This window comes from Neovison vison, chromosome 3 (genome assembly GCF_020171115.1).
Source record: "Neovison vison isolate M4711 chromosome 3, ASM_NN_V1, whole genome shotgun sequence".
Taxonomy (NCBI): Eukaryota; Metazoa; Chordata; class Mammalia; order Carnivora; family Mustelidae; genus Neogale; species Neogale vison.
The window spans coordinates 72,058,411-72,075,000 of record NC_058093.1 but is presented as its reverse complement, the minus strand read 5'-3'; the positions used below and the strand labels follow the sequence as shown (position 1 = coordinate 72,075,000).

Below are 16,590 nucleotides of genomic sequence, written 5' to 3'. Positions count from 1 at the left end.
ACGAGAGTCTGGCAGCTTTTGGGGAGAGGAGGGTGGGAGGCTAGCCCTAGTTCCACCCTGGAGTGGAAGCTGCGGGAGGGCAGGGATAGGCCTCATATTCTAAGCCCCACTTTCCTTCCCCCTCTCCCTGCGTTTGCCCACCCTGAACGCAAGGCCTGACTCAAGTTTTCTCAGACAAGATCAGAGCCCCAGGACAGAAGGTTTTGCAAGGAGGCAGGAAGATTAAAATGGGGGTTTCACTGGGACCTCCTTACATTCCATTGTTTCCCCTGCGACCCCCCCCTTATCTTGGGCTGTTAACATTTAAGTATTTCCATTTTTCAGGTACTGCCAAAAGCACGTTTGTATATTAACTCATTTAATTCTCTCCACACCTCTACGATACGGTTTCTACCACTATCTCCATTTTACTGAGGGGTAAACTGGCTATGAGACAAACGCTTTTTCAAAAACGGTAGATTGGAGTTCAATCCCCGCGACCCAGATCCTCCCATTGGTGATCTCAGACTCTCCGCTAAGCTGCTCCAGGAGGCTGGGCCTCAAAGAGTGACACGGGCAGCTCCCGCGTGCTGGGGAGCTGCCCTCCGAGTGGGGGGCACCCTCCCAGTAGGTCTGCGTTTGTGTTGACCAAACAGGAGGGTCCCTGGCCCGCTGGAGCCTGCAGAAGGTTGCGGCTTGGCTGTAGGCCTCCGGGGCTGCAGAGGCGGTGTGGAGTGAGGTGGCCTACCCCCCACCACTCACGACCCCATCTTGGCGCCCCTCCCAGGAGGGTCCTTCTCTCCTTTGGACCGATCAGATTCTGGAAGGCCTTCCCGGATCGCAGCTTCGAACCCCTGAAAGAGCTCTGCTTTCTCAGGTTCAGTCCAGGCAGCCCCCCGCCCCAGCGAGAGGACCCGCAGCCAGGGGATGCCCACCCAGACTCTGGCCCCCTCCATTCCATACTCGGTGCAGAAGACCAGGTGAAAGGGCACGTAAGGGCGGCCGGCGTTTCAGTGAGGGCAGCGGGCCTGGCGAGTGAAGCTGGGCGCCTGGGTGGGTGGGGACTGGTCGCGCGTCTATGCTAAGCAGGGGCGCTCGGGCCTCCAAAGCCGCCGCAGAGGGCGCCCCCGTGGGAACCCCCTGTTCCCCCGCCCTCCCTCCTGCCCAGGAGGGGGTCTGAACCGCTGCAGGACCATCTAGGACGTGTGCGCCGCCATGGCTGAACCTGGGGGATGCGCGATCTCTACGGGTTCCAAAGGGCTCCACGGGGGCGAGAAGCCAGGGGATGGGAATAAGGGGGAAAGTGTAAAGGCTGCAGTCTGGGCCGCGACTGCTGGCGCCAGGCCTTCGCCTGCACGACTCTCCTTCCCCCACACTGCAGGCGCTCATCTGCCCCGCTGGCTGTCCCGGTCACCTGGGGGCGGGCGTGGGCGCTTCGTAGAAGTGGCTCACCACCGCTCAGGTGCACCGGCCCGGGAGTGGTGAGGGGAGGGCAGCGGCCAGGCCACTGCTGAGTGTGTCGGACACAGCTCCGCTGGCCGAGCGGCAGGAGACTTCCACGGGCGTGTGCAGCGACCAGTTCAGGAAAGTGCTTAGCCAGGCTCCAAGCACCTCTCTGCTTCTCTGACCGTTGCCTCTCTGACCACCAGGCCGTCCAGAGAGAGGCCATAAGGAGGCGAGGTTTAGGGGGCCATTAGGAGGCATCCCCATCGGCTTCTGCAGCGCCGCCGTCCAGCAACTCCTCCCGACCTTTAGGTCACCTCTTTTGGCAACCTTCCTTGATTTCTCCCCCTTCCGCCTTAGAGACTCCGGCTTTTTAGTCGCATTCGATGTGGCAGGAGGGCAAGCCTGAGGTTTTAGCGCAGTATCTCTAGAGCCTTGGGCAGAAAAGAGTCTCAATAAATGTCTGTTGATTTAACGAATGAATAAATGAGGGGGACAAAGAAGAGGCCAAAGGCTCCCGAAGCACCCTGGTCTGCAGATAGGAGAGTGAGCAGGGATGGGGTCAGCAAGGCCAGAGAGGTTCAATTCCTGGGAAAGGAAAGCAGGCATCAGGAAACACTTGCCTTAACTGCCACCTGTTGTCAAGGGATGGAGACAATGACTAGCTGTCAGGGTCTCATGGAATGCTGTCCCCAGCTGGGGTGCTGTGCAGGGGAAGGGGTGGGAGGGATGCTTCTGGGTTCTTCCATGGGTGAACATCAGAAGGTCAGAGCCTAGTTCTCCACTGCCTGTGGATCCACCAAGAAACACTCCAACCCAATGCCAAAGGGATGGACCAGGCCTCAGTGCCCCACAGTTCTCTACAGGAGAGGAAATGGGATGAAGGAAAGGAGGGCAGAGGTTTCCTAGGAATGTTTGTTTGTTTTGTTTTGTTTCCCTAGGAATCTGACCAGATCTGCAAGGAGAGAAAAGAGCCCCAGGCCTGCAGGCTTGAGGGACCTGGACCCAGAGAGACAACCAGGACAGTGACAGAATTATGTCTCTGACTGATGATGGATGCAGCCGGGAGAGAAGAGACAGCAAGAGACTCAGGGCCAGTAAAGCCCAAAGTAGGTCCAATCATGGGGGTGAGACCAGACAGAGCTGCAGTTTGAAGATGCGGCCTCTCAAGCAGTGGGCTCCAAATCTTTCGGGAAGTAGTTGGGGAGGAGAGGAGACAGGGGCAGGGACACAGGGTCTTGCGGTCTCTATGCCTCTGGATCTAAGGGTGCTGGGGGAAATCTTGCAGACCCAGGTTCTAACTGGCCTCCTCCCCTCCCACAGCCACCATTTACCCAAGATGAGAGGCTGTATAACCTCCTGGTTTGAAGACCTTCCCTGTCATTAATTGGTGGTGTGACCACAGGCAAGTTACTGGCCCATTTTGTGCCTTAATTTCCTCATCCATAAAATAGGGACAGTCCTGCCCTAATGGGTGTTGGGAAGATTGAGTTAGTATGCGCAAAGCTCACTCTAGAGTTTGAAGTTCTGCCTCTGAGTTGTTCTGGTTAATAAGAAGGAGCGGCGTGTCTGCAGACCCAGCCTTGCTCCGTTCCTAAACCACCCTTGCCCTTTCTTGCCACTGCTCTCAGAGCCCCCTAGGCCAGATAGGCTCCCAAATGCTCCCCCCCAACAGAGTGTCAGCGTGTCAGATCCAGGCCTGAGGTCAAGGGCAGAGTCAGGCAGCAGATAAGGCACAGCGGGAGTGTGAGTGCAGCCTGCTCTGCTTCCAGAAAAGCAAAAAGGAAGGGGGAAAAAAGCCTTATCTTGAACATTTTCTACATGCCTGGCACTGTGCTAGGCATGAAGAAACCTAAGGGAACACAAGAGGAAAAAGTTAAGTCTCTTACTTCATTGAACCCTCACAGGGAGTTGTCTGCCTGCTTTCTGCATCATTCCTATTTCATAGCTGAGAAGACAGCAGCTGAGAGTGGTTAAACAACTCGCCCAAGGTCATGAAACTAAAACATCCAGAGCCAAGATTAGAATCCAGATGAGATGAATCGTCCCTAGGGTGGAGATCCTCAGCTCAGTTCTCCCTCCTCCTCTCCCTGCCCACAAACCCCCCACCCCTCCCAACAGTGGCCCTGAAAATCCTCCCCGCCTTTTGTTGATGAGTGACCCAGGAAGAACTAAAGGATCAGGTAGTCCAGTAGAGCTTTGGGAACCACATGCTACCTCCTTCACCAACACTCTCCACATTCCATCCTCTTAAAATTAAAGCAGCAGGTTGTTGGACTCCTCCTGGCCAGAGCTCAGGTAAATGATCAATAGATCTCTGCCTCTCAGTTTTCTCTTCTATAAAATAGGTATGGGTGTAACAACAGATATTGTTTCATGTGAGCAGCTTGTTGAGAAATAAAGCCCTTTAAAGTCTGCTTGGCATTTAGTTAGTGTTCAGTAAGTACACTCGTTGTAGTTAATTTTCCTGTCTTCCCTGGCTGAGCAGGCAGGAGAAAGTCCACTGGGCAAGGAGATCTAGCTTGGACATGCTCAAGTGTGTGAACCCTGCACGCCAGTTTCCAGTCTGAGCCTCTGCTGCCGCTTTTGAAATTTATGGGCAGGAATAGGGCTCCTCTTGGTGATTGCACACGGTGGGTCTCGTTGTACAGGACTCGGTGGCTACAGAGCCTTTGGGTTGCCTGCACTGGTGTTGACTGCTTCACGGGAGGTCTTGGCAACAAGTGTAGTGACAATGTTCTTAACGTACTGTGGTCCCAGGGGCCGGGTGGGGGGTGGGGGCCCAGGAGAGGAACGGAGCTTTCCATCCTGCCCTGAAAGCATCCTGGGAGACCCAGAGAAGTGGCCTGCACGTGGGGACTCCCAACGCAAGCAATCCCTAGGAACCGGTGGGATGTTGGAGGTGTTCCGGGTTAGGCAGAGCGGCTGACCCAGGGCACTGGGGCCACTGGCTGTGCCAGACAAGTGCAGGCTTAAGTTTCTGGACTTTTCTATCAGAACCTTAGTTTTCCCACATGGGTAAGGGTCCTCTGTATCTGCCTCCCTTAGCTGACTCTTGAAACCCTGCAGTCCACATGCTCCTGGCTGGTCTTACCCAAGTCTTAACTACAAGTGTCTTCTTAGTACATCATTGGTGTTTATCATGGAGATTGAACCCCGATGAACTGTGTACTCTGGAAACTTGAACGCTTTGAAAACTGAAAAGTGGCAGACCTCACTTGTGATTCCCGGGTCCCAGCAGCGGTGGGTGACCCGCCGCATTTCTGACCTCCGTCCTCTGCTTGGCTTGTGAAAACCGGAGCTCTCCCCAGCGCGGAGCTCCCCGCGCGGTTTCTGGAGCTAGAGGACAGGGACGGCTGCCTGGTGGGGAAGGGCAGAGGTCCGCGTGCTCAGGGACTTGGTCTTAAAAGTGGCGAGGTGCCTTGCTGAGAGTCCTGCATTCCCTAAATGAGGCGCGCGGGTCAGGATGCCCGAGCCGAGCCGCGTACCCGCCGCGAGGAGCTTACAACGCGGCGGGTTCAAGAGCCTGGAACCGGCAGAGTGCCGCCCGGGTGCGGGTACTCTCCCCGGGCCAGCGGGTCCTGACCCACTGCAGCCTCGCAGGCCCAGAATGGGGACTGAACCACGGGCGCGATCCTGGTACCCCTGACGTGGAGCAGGGCCAAGCCTGCTGGTTTATACCCGCTCCTAGACTCGCGGCCCCGGCGAAATTCAACAAGGGCTTCCAGTCTCTCGCACAACTCCAGCCCTGAGCGTTAGTGACCTTGTAGGGCCAGAGGATTTTCTTTTCTTTTCTTTTTTAAGAGAAAGGAAAGGAATACAAACGTCTATTTCGGACCCGATGGTCATTCCTGGTCATCCTAGTCATTCCTACTCTCACGGCCACTTTCGGTTCTGTCTCCCTGTATCTTTGAAAAAAGAGAATCCAAAGAAGGTCACGGACGCACGCAATCCCACAAACCGGGGGATTTCAAGGTGGGTCCGCAGCCTCGTGCGCGGAGGAAGCCGAGGGCTTGTTGGGGGCGGCCCCGGACCCACAGCCTCTGCGATTTTCCAAGCAGCCAGATGTAGTCAGTTGCGCGGCGAGGGTCGGAGAAGCCCGGGATTGGCCAGACTCGGTGAGAGGGGACATGGTTTCGGCAGCCACCCAGGCAACGCTGGACAGGGGCGCCGGGGCAGGCAGGGCCCCGCGGCGAGCTGGGCAGGCAGAGCCCCCAACGTTTTAACAGCGGGGGACGGGTCCACTTTGTGACCTGCGGGCCTGGTTAGCCGGGGACAGGGACGGATGGCTAGAAAAGCTTTCCCCGGGGGTGCCCGGAAGCATTTGGAGATTTTCTGAAAAGGACTGGCTCCCCAGATACTGCTCTAGGGAGAATGGGGCCTCACCTTTTCAAAGGGCCGGCACTCTAGGTGGGGGGAGGGCTTTTTATAACGTGCCAGCGGTGTTCGTGGGGGCCAAGTTTCTTCTTAGCGTGCCTGAACTTGGCACAGCCCCCAGGACCTCGGTTGTTGTTGGTGGGCACAGGCACCCACACTCGACCCCAACCACGTGGCAAAGGGTCATTAGAAGTTGGGGACTCTAACGACGCCCAGGTTTTCTGTCTAGCTGTTTTTCTAAAGTTCTCTGGTATAGGAGGGTTTGAACTATCGCCCTCAAGTCCCTGCAAAAGTTCATGTCCCTGGCCCGCTTCCCCATCCACTCCATCTTCTCTCAGCCATCTGCCCCACCATTAGTAGCTGCGTTGAGATTCTCGTACAGAGTCCAGGCCATCACTAAGGAGGGCTCTAATGAAATGGCGGGGGCCTGAGAGTGCCCCTTTCCCCTTGCCCAAGTCTGAGCCCCCCTTTCCACCTGCACCATTTACTTGCTGTGAGACCTTGGGCAAGTTATTTAACTTTTCCCAGTATCCTTCTCTGTGAGATGGGGGTGGGGATGAGTGATAGTTCACTTCAAAGAAAGCTCATAAGGACTTCATGAATTATTTCCGGTTGCACAGAAAGCAGTGTGCCTTATAGGAGGCCCGCCATATGTCATTTCCCTTTATGCTCACGGTTAGGCCTGTCCCACAGCCTCTCTCTCTCCTACACTAAGGCGCAGTCAGGATGAGACCCAGATGGTCAGGATCTGCGGATATAAAGTCCTGGAGAGGAGTGGGTGGTCAAAGGTCTGTCAAAGGACTTAAAAAAATGCCAGGCAGGCTTTGGCCCCAATGATTTGAGAAAAATTCCTTTTCTCTTCCATAATCTAAGGTCCCACATCATTTGTGCCTTTCTGCTTCAGGTTTGCTGTGAAACCTCCTTCTTCTTTCCCTCCCTCCCTTCTTTTACCCCCCCTTTCCCCCTCCCTCCCTTGTCCTTTCCCCTCTCTTTCTTTCTTTTAACATTAAGGTAACATTTAACTCCTTCCACCTTCCAGAAACCCAGTTCAAAGGGAAAAGAAAAGCAATGAACAAATTTCTTTTTGCATATGACCCAGTGGAAATAATGCAGGCTTTGAAGTGATCTGTCTTCTTTCTGGTCTCTGCAACTCTATAAGGGCAAATTCATTAACCTCTCTGATTCTTAGTTTCTTCATCTGTAAAATGGGGGATAATGATAATAACGCCTTCTTTGAAGGATCCTTGTGAAAGTTAAAAGAAATAATATGTTTGAAGCACTTTGCATTGGCAACCCAGGAAGACAGCCGATAATTCATAAAAACAGTAACACAAACAATAACTCTTGAACAAAACTTAAGCAAAGACCAAAGAGAAACCCCAAAGGACAGATATTTTCAGTGGGGAATGATTAGGGCTTATTTTCATTCAGGTGAAAGACTAACAGAAAAATGCTCAATCCAGACCTGCAGGCTCGCATGAGTTTCAGGGAGGGGGTTTGGAACACTCAGCTATGAAAAGGGATAACTGTGCCCCATTTGCCCTCAAAAACTCAAGACTGTCTCCGTCAGGACCAGGGATATTTTCCTGTACATACATTTCAGTTTCTCCAGTATCAATGCAGGAAATTGTCATGTATTAGAAGAGGGCTGCCAATAAAACATGGTCAAAGCATGATAAAACTGTGGAGTTATACCAAATATGCTGAAGTGTGCTTTTAAAATAGGGAGAAAACCCTGAACCATTTTTTCTCATGCTATCAGCTATGGAAATGAATATTTGTATAGCTTCTCATTTTAAAGTCTCTTTGTCCCATATATATGTATATCTAGTTTACATATATAGGTGCAAATTTCCATTTTGTTTTCCATTTTGTGCAAGGAGGTTTTAACTTAATCAAATCATTGATTTTTTTTTATTCAGAGTTCCCATTCAAAACCAGAAATAAGAAAATTTTTTCTTTCTCTGTTCTTCACATAAAAAAAGCCCAACCTGTCCAATAAAATAGAACTTATTGCTTCTGGTTAATTTTGTAAAATCCATTCCGTTATTCTTTGAGTTGTGCTTTCCATCTTCTTAAAAATGTGAACCAATCAATTATATTAGCCATATGGCTTGATCATAACAGCTAATTTCCATTTCATAATGTAATTGTTGCTTAAACACTGACAGTTTATTAGTCAAGGTGTTTAGGAAAGTTCTCTGTAGCTCTGTCTCTTTTAAATGATGATTGAAATAACCATAAAATCTCCAAGTCATTAGACTATTAGTTTCATGGTTTTAGATTCTGTGGCTCCTCAGCATTAAATACTTCCAAGGAGATGTTCCACTTGCTCTATGGTCCTGGGATCACAGCATGGATTATCCAGAATGGCTTGGTTTTCTTTGCCACCCAGAGGCAGGCAAGAGCAAGAGTTTGATGTGATGGGAGGGGATCACAGGGCTACCCAATGATGCTGGACATAACTGAGCACTGGCTGGAAAGGCTGCACCATCACACATTACTGCAAACAAAACATGTACCCTTCAGTGATCTTAATGCTTTGCCCATTAAATATACTCCCTCATGGAAATGACAGTGAATTCAACTGGTAAACAGATGTTCCCCACTATCTTCTTTTTTTTTTTTAATTTTCTAATTTTTTTTAATTTTTAATTTTTTTCAATTTATTTATTTTCAGAAAAACATTATTCATTATTTTTTCACCACACCCAGTGCTCCATGCAAGCCGTGCCCTCTATAATACCCACCACCTGGTACCCCAACCTCCCACCCCCCCGCCACTTCAAACCCCTCAGATTGTTTTTCAGAGTCCATAGTCTCTCATGGTTCACCTCCCCTTCCAATTTACCCAAATTCCCTTCTCCTCTCTAACGCCCCTTGTCCCACTATCTTCTCAGAACTAGAAAGCTGTGGTTTATGTTTGGCTTTAAGCTCTGGGTTTCTTATTTCCCTTAGTATTTTCCAGAGTCATTTTTGGTTTTTGTTCCCACCCATCTGAGTTTTGGTTCTGTTGTGGCCTTACTCTCGGATTAGGGAGTGAATGCTCCTGGCACTGTGATAAACACCTACTGGGTCTCTACAAAAATTCACATATAATACACAAAAAAAGATGTAGAATTGGGGGGCCTAGGTGACTCAGGTCATGATCTTAGGGTCTTGGGATCTAGTCCTGCATTGGGCTCCATGCTCAGCAGTGAGTCTGCTTGGGGTTCTCTCTCTCCCTCAGTGCCCTCCCACCTTGTGTGTGCATGCTTTCTCACTCTTTCTCTCAAAAAACAAACAAATAAATCTTTAAAAAATAGATATAAAACATAACACTAACACAGCCTATATTTAAGGTAATTTGGCCTTAATGCAGTCTGACTTCAATTTGGGGTATGGTTTTAATAAGATGCTCTATATATCTCTGTTTATTTTTAATTTTTTAAAAAAGATATTATTTACTTATTTGACAGAGGGAGAAAGAGAGGACAAGCAGAGGGAGCAGCAGGCAGAGGGAGAGGGAGAAGCGGGCTCCCTCTTTAGCAGGGAGCTGAACAGGGAGCCCGATGTGGGGTTTGATCCCAGGACCCCAGGATCATGACCTGAGCTGAAGACCTATACTTAGCAGTCTGAGCCACCCAGGCACCCCTATATATCTCTATTTAAAATACAAGAAACCCACCAGCTTGTTTCCCAGAAGATGGGATTTAAATGCCAGATGGATGGTTGACTGATTAAAAGGCAAAAAAGTTTTGAGTCCATTGTAGAAATGTGAAAACTTTGTAAGGTAGCCTACTCTCAACTAGAATTTTAAAACATTTACATTTTGGTTATACATTTTGTTAGTCATTTATCATCTATTATTGATCATATTTTCTGCTAAAGACATCCCATTCAGGTACACTACCTTGAAAGTAAGTGTAAAGAGTGTGAGTAGGATTTGCAGATCCTAGCCCTTAAGGAGAGATATTTATCTTTAGCTCCTTCCATCATCGTTGCTTGGTTATTGGACCACAGATGGGTGGATGGACTTAGGATTAGGCCTCAGCTCTCAGAGCAATGAACTTGTTGACGCTTCATCAAAGGAACTAAGGACCTTCCCCAAGGTCTGCCATATGTGGTACAATGATAGGTAATCCAATAATTGAGAGTGGCTATATACTTTGTAACTGAGTAGGTGCTCAGTAATGATTTGTGCATGGATAGGTGTCTTAGCTCTTTCATTTCTGTATTATTATTTATTTAACAAACATTATTAAAATATAACACCTAAAGAAAATTTACTTATCTATTCTTCTGCTTGACATTTGAGTTCTATCCAGTTTTAGGCTATTTTGATTAATATCACTATGACTATCCTTGTGTATGTTTTCTGGTGCACACTTGTCCTTCTCTGGTGGTATAATATGTAGGATTGGAATTTCTGAGTGATTTTAGGATTATCATGTATTATTGATTTCATTTCCTGATAAAGATTATATAATAATCTTCCAATGGCATCCTGCCTAACTCAGAATAAAAATTAATGGCTTTATAATTACTTACAAAGCCATAAGCAATTTGGTCCTAACACTATTTCCTTTCTTGCTATCGTTACCTCCATGCTTTTTTGTAGAACATACTAGGACTCTCCCCTCCTTCTGGCCTTTGTTTTTGCAACTTTTCTCTGCCTGGTAGTTTTTCCTCCAAATATTTGCAAGATCTCTCCCCCATCTCCTTCCCTTGACTCAAATGTTATTTTCTTAGTAAGGCCTTCCCTGATGAATTAAAGCTGTAACCCCTCCCTATGACCCTCTAATACTCCCTATTACCCTTATTACTTTATGCTTCTTTATAGCACTGATCAGTATCTGACATATGTTTTTGTTTGTTTGTTTGTTTTGGTCCCCTCCTGCTAGAATGTAGACCTCGTGAAGGCAGGATTTTTTTTTTCTTCTGTCTCTGTGGTCTTTTCCATCCACGGCTGTATCTACAGCTACAGGCACTTGCTTGTCCTAGAACAGTGCCTGGCAAATAAACAGATGGTCAACAAATAGTTATTGGGGGCCACACCAGATGAAAAGAGAAGGCCACAATGGCAAAGGCAGAAAGCTGCGATAGAAGTCAGAAGACCTGGCTGTTGGTTCCTTTTGCGTCTGTAACGGACTCTGACCTTGGGCAAATCCCTGCCATTTCCCTTGTTTGTCAAATGGGGGTAATAAACCCTGCCTTCGTCCAGGACTGTTAAGTGGATCCAGGACTTTTAAGTGAGGGAACTCGGGTGAAAATGCTTTCCAAAATTTAAAGTCTTTGTCAAAGTAGATATTCCCAGTTGGTACATAAGAGGCCCCCAGGAAGAGTGACTTAACAATGACAAAATAAGGAATGTGAGGCAGTGAGAACCACAGATCTCTTCCCTCTTATGTCTCATGAGAGTTAGCATATATTGTGATTCAGCTGCCTCTTATTCCTGCACATAATTGATAAGTTATTCTTCTCAGTAGGGAGTAGAGATTGAAGGCACTTGCAGGCATGGGAGGGCTCAAACCTCCATTCATGGGCAAGACGGGGCATTCTAAAGGAAATCCAGGTTCAGCTTGAATGATGAGAGCAGTAGTAAGTTTGGTGATAGAAATCAGAACCGTGGTTGCTTCTGGGAGGGGCTTTGACTGAGAAAGGCAGGAGAGACCTGTATTGGTGTGGTGGTGATGCTGGTGTATAGCTGTGTCAAAATTCGCTGACCTGGGCACTTGGTATCTGTATATTTCACTGTGTGTACATTATACTTCTATTTTTAAATATCAAATAAAAATTAAATCACTGAGGGGTTCACACACACCCCTGCCTAGTGTAGGCTAGAAGCAGAGTTGTTTAGTGTTCTAGCACAGCTGTTAAGGCAACCTCAGCCTGGTAAGGTCCTGAGGGAAAGGAGACCTTCTTGACTAGATTTTTCTGTATATGGTTCAGGCTCAGAAGTTTTCTTTCCTGGATTGATTGGTCAGGTAGGCCCCAAAGAAACAGTCATTCAGCAGTTTTGTTAAGTTCTAACTGAAGGTCAAAGGCAAGTAATTTTTAGCCATTTCTCACATCAGCAGAAGCCAGACAATGTGAGGCACAGGGCCAGGGACAGGAGGTCTGAGTGTTGGGCTCAGAGGTGCTAGTATCTAGCTAGTGGTTATTTTGACATGGGCAAGTCACTCACTTTTCTGGACCTCGGTTTCTTTCTTCCCCATGTGAAGGAACTGTATAGAAAGTCTCTGGGGGTATCTATCAGATCTAACATTCTGAGACTCTGTATTTATTTTTCCTACAGAGCCTTCTCTGGAGTGGTTCAGAAATTTCCACACAGAACTCAACAACTTTTTCTCTAGACTTGTTTGTCCTTCTATATGCCTTTTCTCAGTTTCACGGCACACCATCATGCATGTGTTCATTCATTCAGCACACACTAAATTGAGCATATGGTAGGTTCCAGTGACTGTTCCAGGTGCTTGTGATGCACAGTAAAATCTCTGTCCTGAAGAGCCTCATATAATCTAGTTGGGGAAGATAGATGGTGATGTAATTATATAATGTGGGTGAGAGCTATAGAGGGAGATGTAGCAGGGAAGAAGAATAGGGAATGATGTAGTTTTAATAAGCTGGCCAGGAAAGACCTCACTGGGGAAGTGACACTCAAAAGTAGATGTCTGGGGCGCCTGGGTGGCTCAGTGAGTTAAGCCGCTGCCTTCGGCTCAGGTCATGATCTCAGGGTCCTGGGATCGAGTCCCGCATCGGGCTCTCTGCTCGGCAGGGAGCCTGCTTCCCTCTCTCTCTCTCTCTCTCTCTCTGCCTGCCTCTCCATCTACTTGTGATTTCTCTCTGTCAAATAAATAAATAAAATCTTAAAAAAAAAAAAGTAGATGTCTGGAGGTTATCCCTAATCCACCCCATCTGACAACCCGCCCATGCCCAATCATCTGGTGAGCACCCTAATTTCACCATGTAATATTTCTCAACTTTTTTTCTTCCCCTAACTACCAATTCAGGCCCTTATCATATCCTCTGTGGATTACTACAACACTTGCCTAACTATTCCCTGCTTCCTGTCTTGGCTTCCCAAATCAATTTTCTACAAGGCCACGTCAGAGAGATTTATCTGAAAGGCACATCTGACCATGTCATTTTGCTCAAAACCCAACAATAGCTCCTTGTGCTCAACAAGGTGAAGCCCTGATGCTCTAAGGAGTCATTTAAGCCCTTTGTGGTCTGGCCCCTGGTTACTTCTCCAGCACCATCTCTTACTTACACTTACTTACACTTACAGATGTCTCTGTCCCAAAATAGAATTTCTCCTTCCATACAGAGAACTATACCAGAATACTGGTATCTCCCTTTATATACCAGCGAAAGTCCTACTTTTATTTTAAGATCCATTTTAGTAATAATTCCTTCTGATGGTTTCCAAATTCTTCATCCTACCAGGAAATACTGAGTGCTCCTCATTTGTGGTCCCATGACACCTCGCACGTGTTTTAAAATCACTTTATTTATCATATTGTTTTGATACAGTGTAGAATGTAGTTTCTCCTACTAGACTATAAACTTTCTGAGCATAGAGTTGTGTCTTATTCATTTTTGTAATCTTGGCTGCAACCAGTCAATCAGTGACTTCATTTGTGTTCTGATCCTCCCATTCTCTCCCCCGGACTGTAAGCCAACCATGATGATTTATAACTTGAGATTAAAAGACAGATATGGGAAATAGTCCCATGTCAAGGCTGAGTTCAGCTCAAGTTAATTATCAGGGAGTCACAGATTTTTAGACTTGGGAGAACAATTTCAGGTGAATTCAACTACAATTCCAGGCAAATTCAATTCCAGGTGAATTCAACTACCTGCCTGACACTTGAAGGCCCTTCTTCAACATTTTTACAAGTTGTGGGGTTACAGTGTCCTTCCAGTATGGTGTGACAGTGATAGGTGTGTGGGGAGCCCTTAGCTGACCAGAGGCTTCCTCTTTCCTCCTCTCCTGCGGTTCAGGACACTGTGTATGGTAATACTGAAGCAGGAAGGTATTCGTATTGGAACACATATGTATTTACATACACATACACACAATCACACCCAGTGAAAATGTAAATCTGTAAATTGCTTAAGATGATGAACAGCAGGCTATTATCTAAAATGTTATACATAAGTTAGGGACCGGGCTAGTACCCAGAGAGAAAATGATTTGTAATTTGAAGTCAAAGCAAGGGGCTCAGAGTAAAGAGCAAATGGGTAGGTAGACTCCATAGATGGATGGCAAGGGACAGGAACCCAGCCAGGCAAGGGACTGCCTGCTGGAACTGGCAGTCTGGGCACCATCTAGCTCTACAACCAGAAGAGGGGACTATAAGCCTTGAGTTAGCCATGCTCCCCTGCAGAAGCTTTGAGTACCACTTAGAGAGTTTTCTGAGGAACGCTGTACTTACGTGTACATACCCCAAACAAACTCAATGCACTAAGCTGCTTTAGCTTGCATTTTATCTTTGAGTCAAGAGCTTCTCTCTCCCTCTCTTCTTTTCTGCTTGCTGGTCTTCATAAGAGAATAGTGGTACATCTGTAGCTATGAGGAATAACAAAACTAATTCTTTAAACACTGCCTTTGCCCCTTGCTTTTGGTCTCTAAGTAGTTTGGGGGTAAAGACTGTGTATTACAAAGGAAAGTATTGGAGTTAAAAAGCAGAAAACTTACTTGGGCCAGAGGTCATTCTGTCCATCTTAGCACAGCCTCTTTGGCAGTTATTTCCTTGGTTGAGTTGAAATCTGTCTTTCTATGGCTTCACCATTGATCCTAACTCTAATCCAGGACCACACAGAATGAATTCTAATGACCTACCACATTATGGTCCCTGGGTCTTTCCAGACAGCTTGCTTGTGATCAGAAGTCATTGAACTCAAGAGGGGCACCTGGGTGGAGCAGTCGGTTAAGTGTCTGACTCTTGGTTTCAGCTCAGGACGTGATCTCAGGGTCATGAGATTGAGCCCTGTTTTGGGCTCTGCACTAAGTGGGGAGTTGAGATTCTATCTCCTTCTACCCCTCTCACTCATGCTCTCTCTTTCTCTTTCTCTAAAATAAATAAACAAATCTTAAAAAAGAAAAGAAGTCACTGAGTTTATGAATACTATATGCTTAGCCCATGCTGGCCCATGTTAGCATCTCACAAACGGCAGCTGTTATTATTAGTTGTATGATCACTGCCTTTGAGCCATTCTTTTCTTCATAAGTCGAGCCCTTTTAGGTTCACTGATGTCAAAGAATTAACCAAAACAGATTCCTCCTTAATTACATCAACAGCTTTATGTATAGATGTTAGACATGAGGGTGTCGAACACCTGGAAATGTCCTTCTTTACCCTCCACTACCTGCACCCCTTGCCTTTGTTAAGTTACCAAATCATTCTTAAAGACTTGGTCCAAGGAATTTCCTCTTTGAATCTCTTTTCCCTCCTCCAAGGAGAACTCATCAGTCCACTTGTTCACTTGTCTTGAGACTGTATCCTATCTGTATTTGTTTTAGATCTCTCCCCACCCTCACCCGGACTCACCCAATATCTAGAATACTGAACTCCTCTTGGTATGTGTCTTGTTAAGCAGAATGCCTGAAACACAGCAGGTGATAAATATTTACTAATAAAATGATAACATTTTTGGGTATCAGTTCACACAATATTTTTTTATGCTGCATTATCTTTAATTAAATACCAAGACTCTTCCATTCATGTCACCTAGAAATCATTTCACCCACTGCTGCTGTGTTTGGCCACCAGTCTCCTGTCTCTCTCTTCAGCAATGATGAGGTGGTTAGCTTTTCCCTGGGGAAGAGAAATCTATGTTTCATTGCCTTTGCCAATAACAAAAATGTTGGGGAGTTGGGTGGCAAAGATTTTGCCACTGACATCTTTCACATGCGCCACATCAAAAGAACCAGGATGTCTCTCTTTATTAGTGGCCACACCAATTCTTCCCAAGGTTAGCACCTCCAGTCACATACAAAGTTTACCAGTGTCAGACTTGATGAAGCTGGTCATCTTACCAGTCTCCCAAATCAGTCCGAATGGTGTTGTTCCCCTTGACGAGGGAACCAGGGTAGTGGCTGGTGTAAGAATTGTGGGTCATCAGAAGAGGGATTCCTTTTCCTCATGAAGATTTTTCTCATTTTGCATAGCCAGTACTTGGTCACCCACTGTGTCATGGATTAGGTGGAAATTCTCCATAGTATTGTCAGTGCTGCCATCATCCATGAACCTGTAGGGTTGGTTATATCTGTTTGGACCTTGCCATCAATCTTATAGAACTGCTACATGTGGATCTTCATTTCATCTTCTGCCAGGGTATACTTAAATCTCTTCCTTAGGAAAATGATGAAAGGAAGACATTCTGTCAGCTTGTGAGGACTGGCAGATGGGCAAGGTGCAAACACACTGGTCAGTTACCCAGCCTGCAATGCTTTGCAGTTGCTACACACTACAGATGTGCTGTGGGACCAAAGCCATGCTGCACTAGCCATGAAAACAAGACTGCTGGGGCAACCGGCTGGCTTAGTCAGAGGAGTGTGTGATTCTTGATCTCAGGGTTGTGAGTTCGAACCCCACACTGGGTATAGAAATTACCTAAGCATAAAATCTTTAAAAAGAAAAAAAAAAAAGAAGGCTGCCTTCTTCCAGTGTGGTGATAAAATTGCTGGGTGATACAACTTTTATAGCTGGATGGACATTTAAAAAATTTCTCTATGCTTCAGTCCTCCATCCCAATGGTTCCCAATCTTGACTTTGTAGTGGAAAATATTGCAAGTTTTTAAAA

General features: G+C 47.0%; 1 pseudogene; it reads right to left on the bottom strand.

Annotated features, from left to right (window-relative positions):
• Positions 1–5,828: 5,828 nt before the first annotated feature.
• LOC122903521 lies at positions 5,829–16,213 on the bottom strand (annotated as a pseudogene).
• Positions 16,214–16,590: the final 377 nt, after the last annotated feature.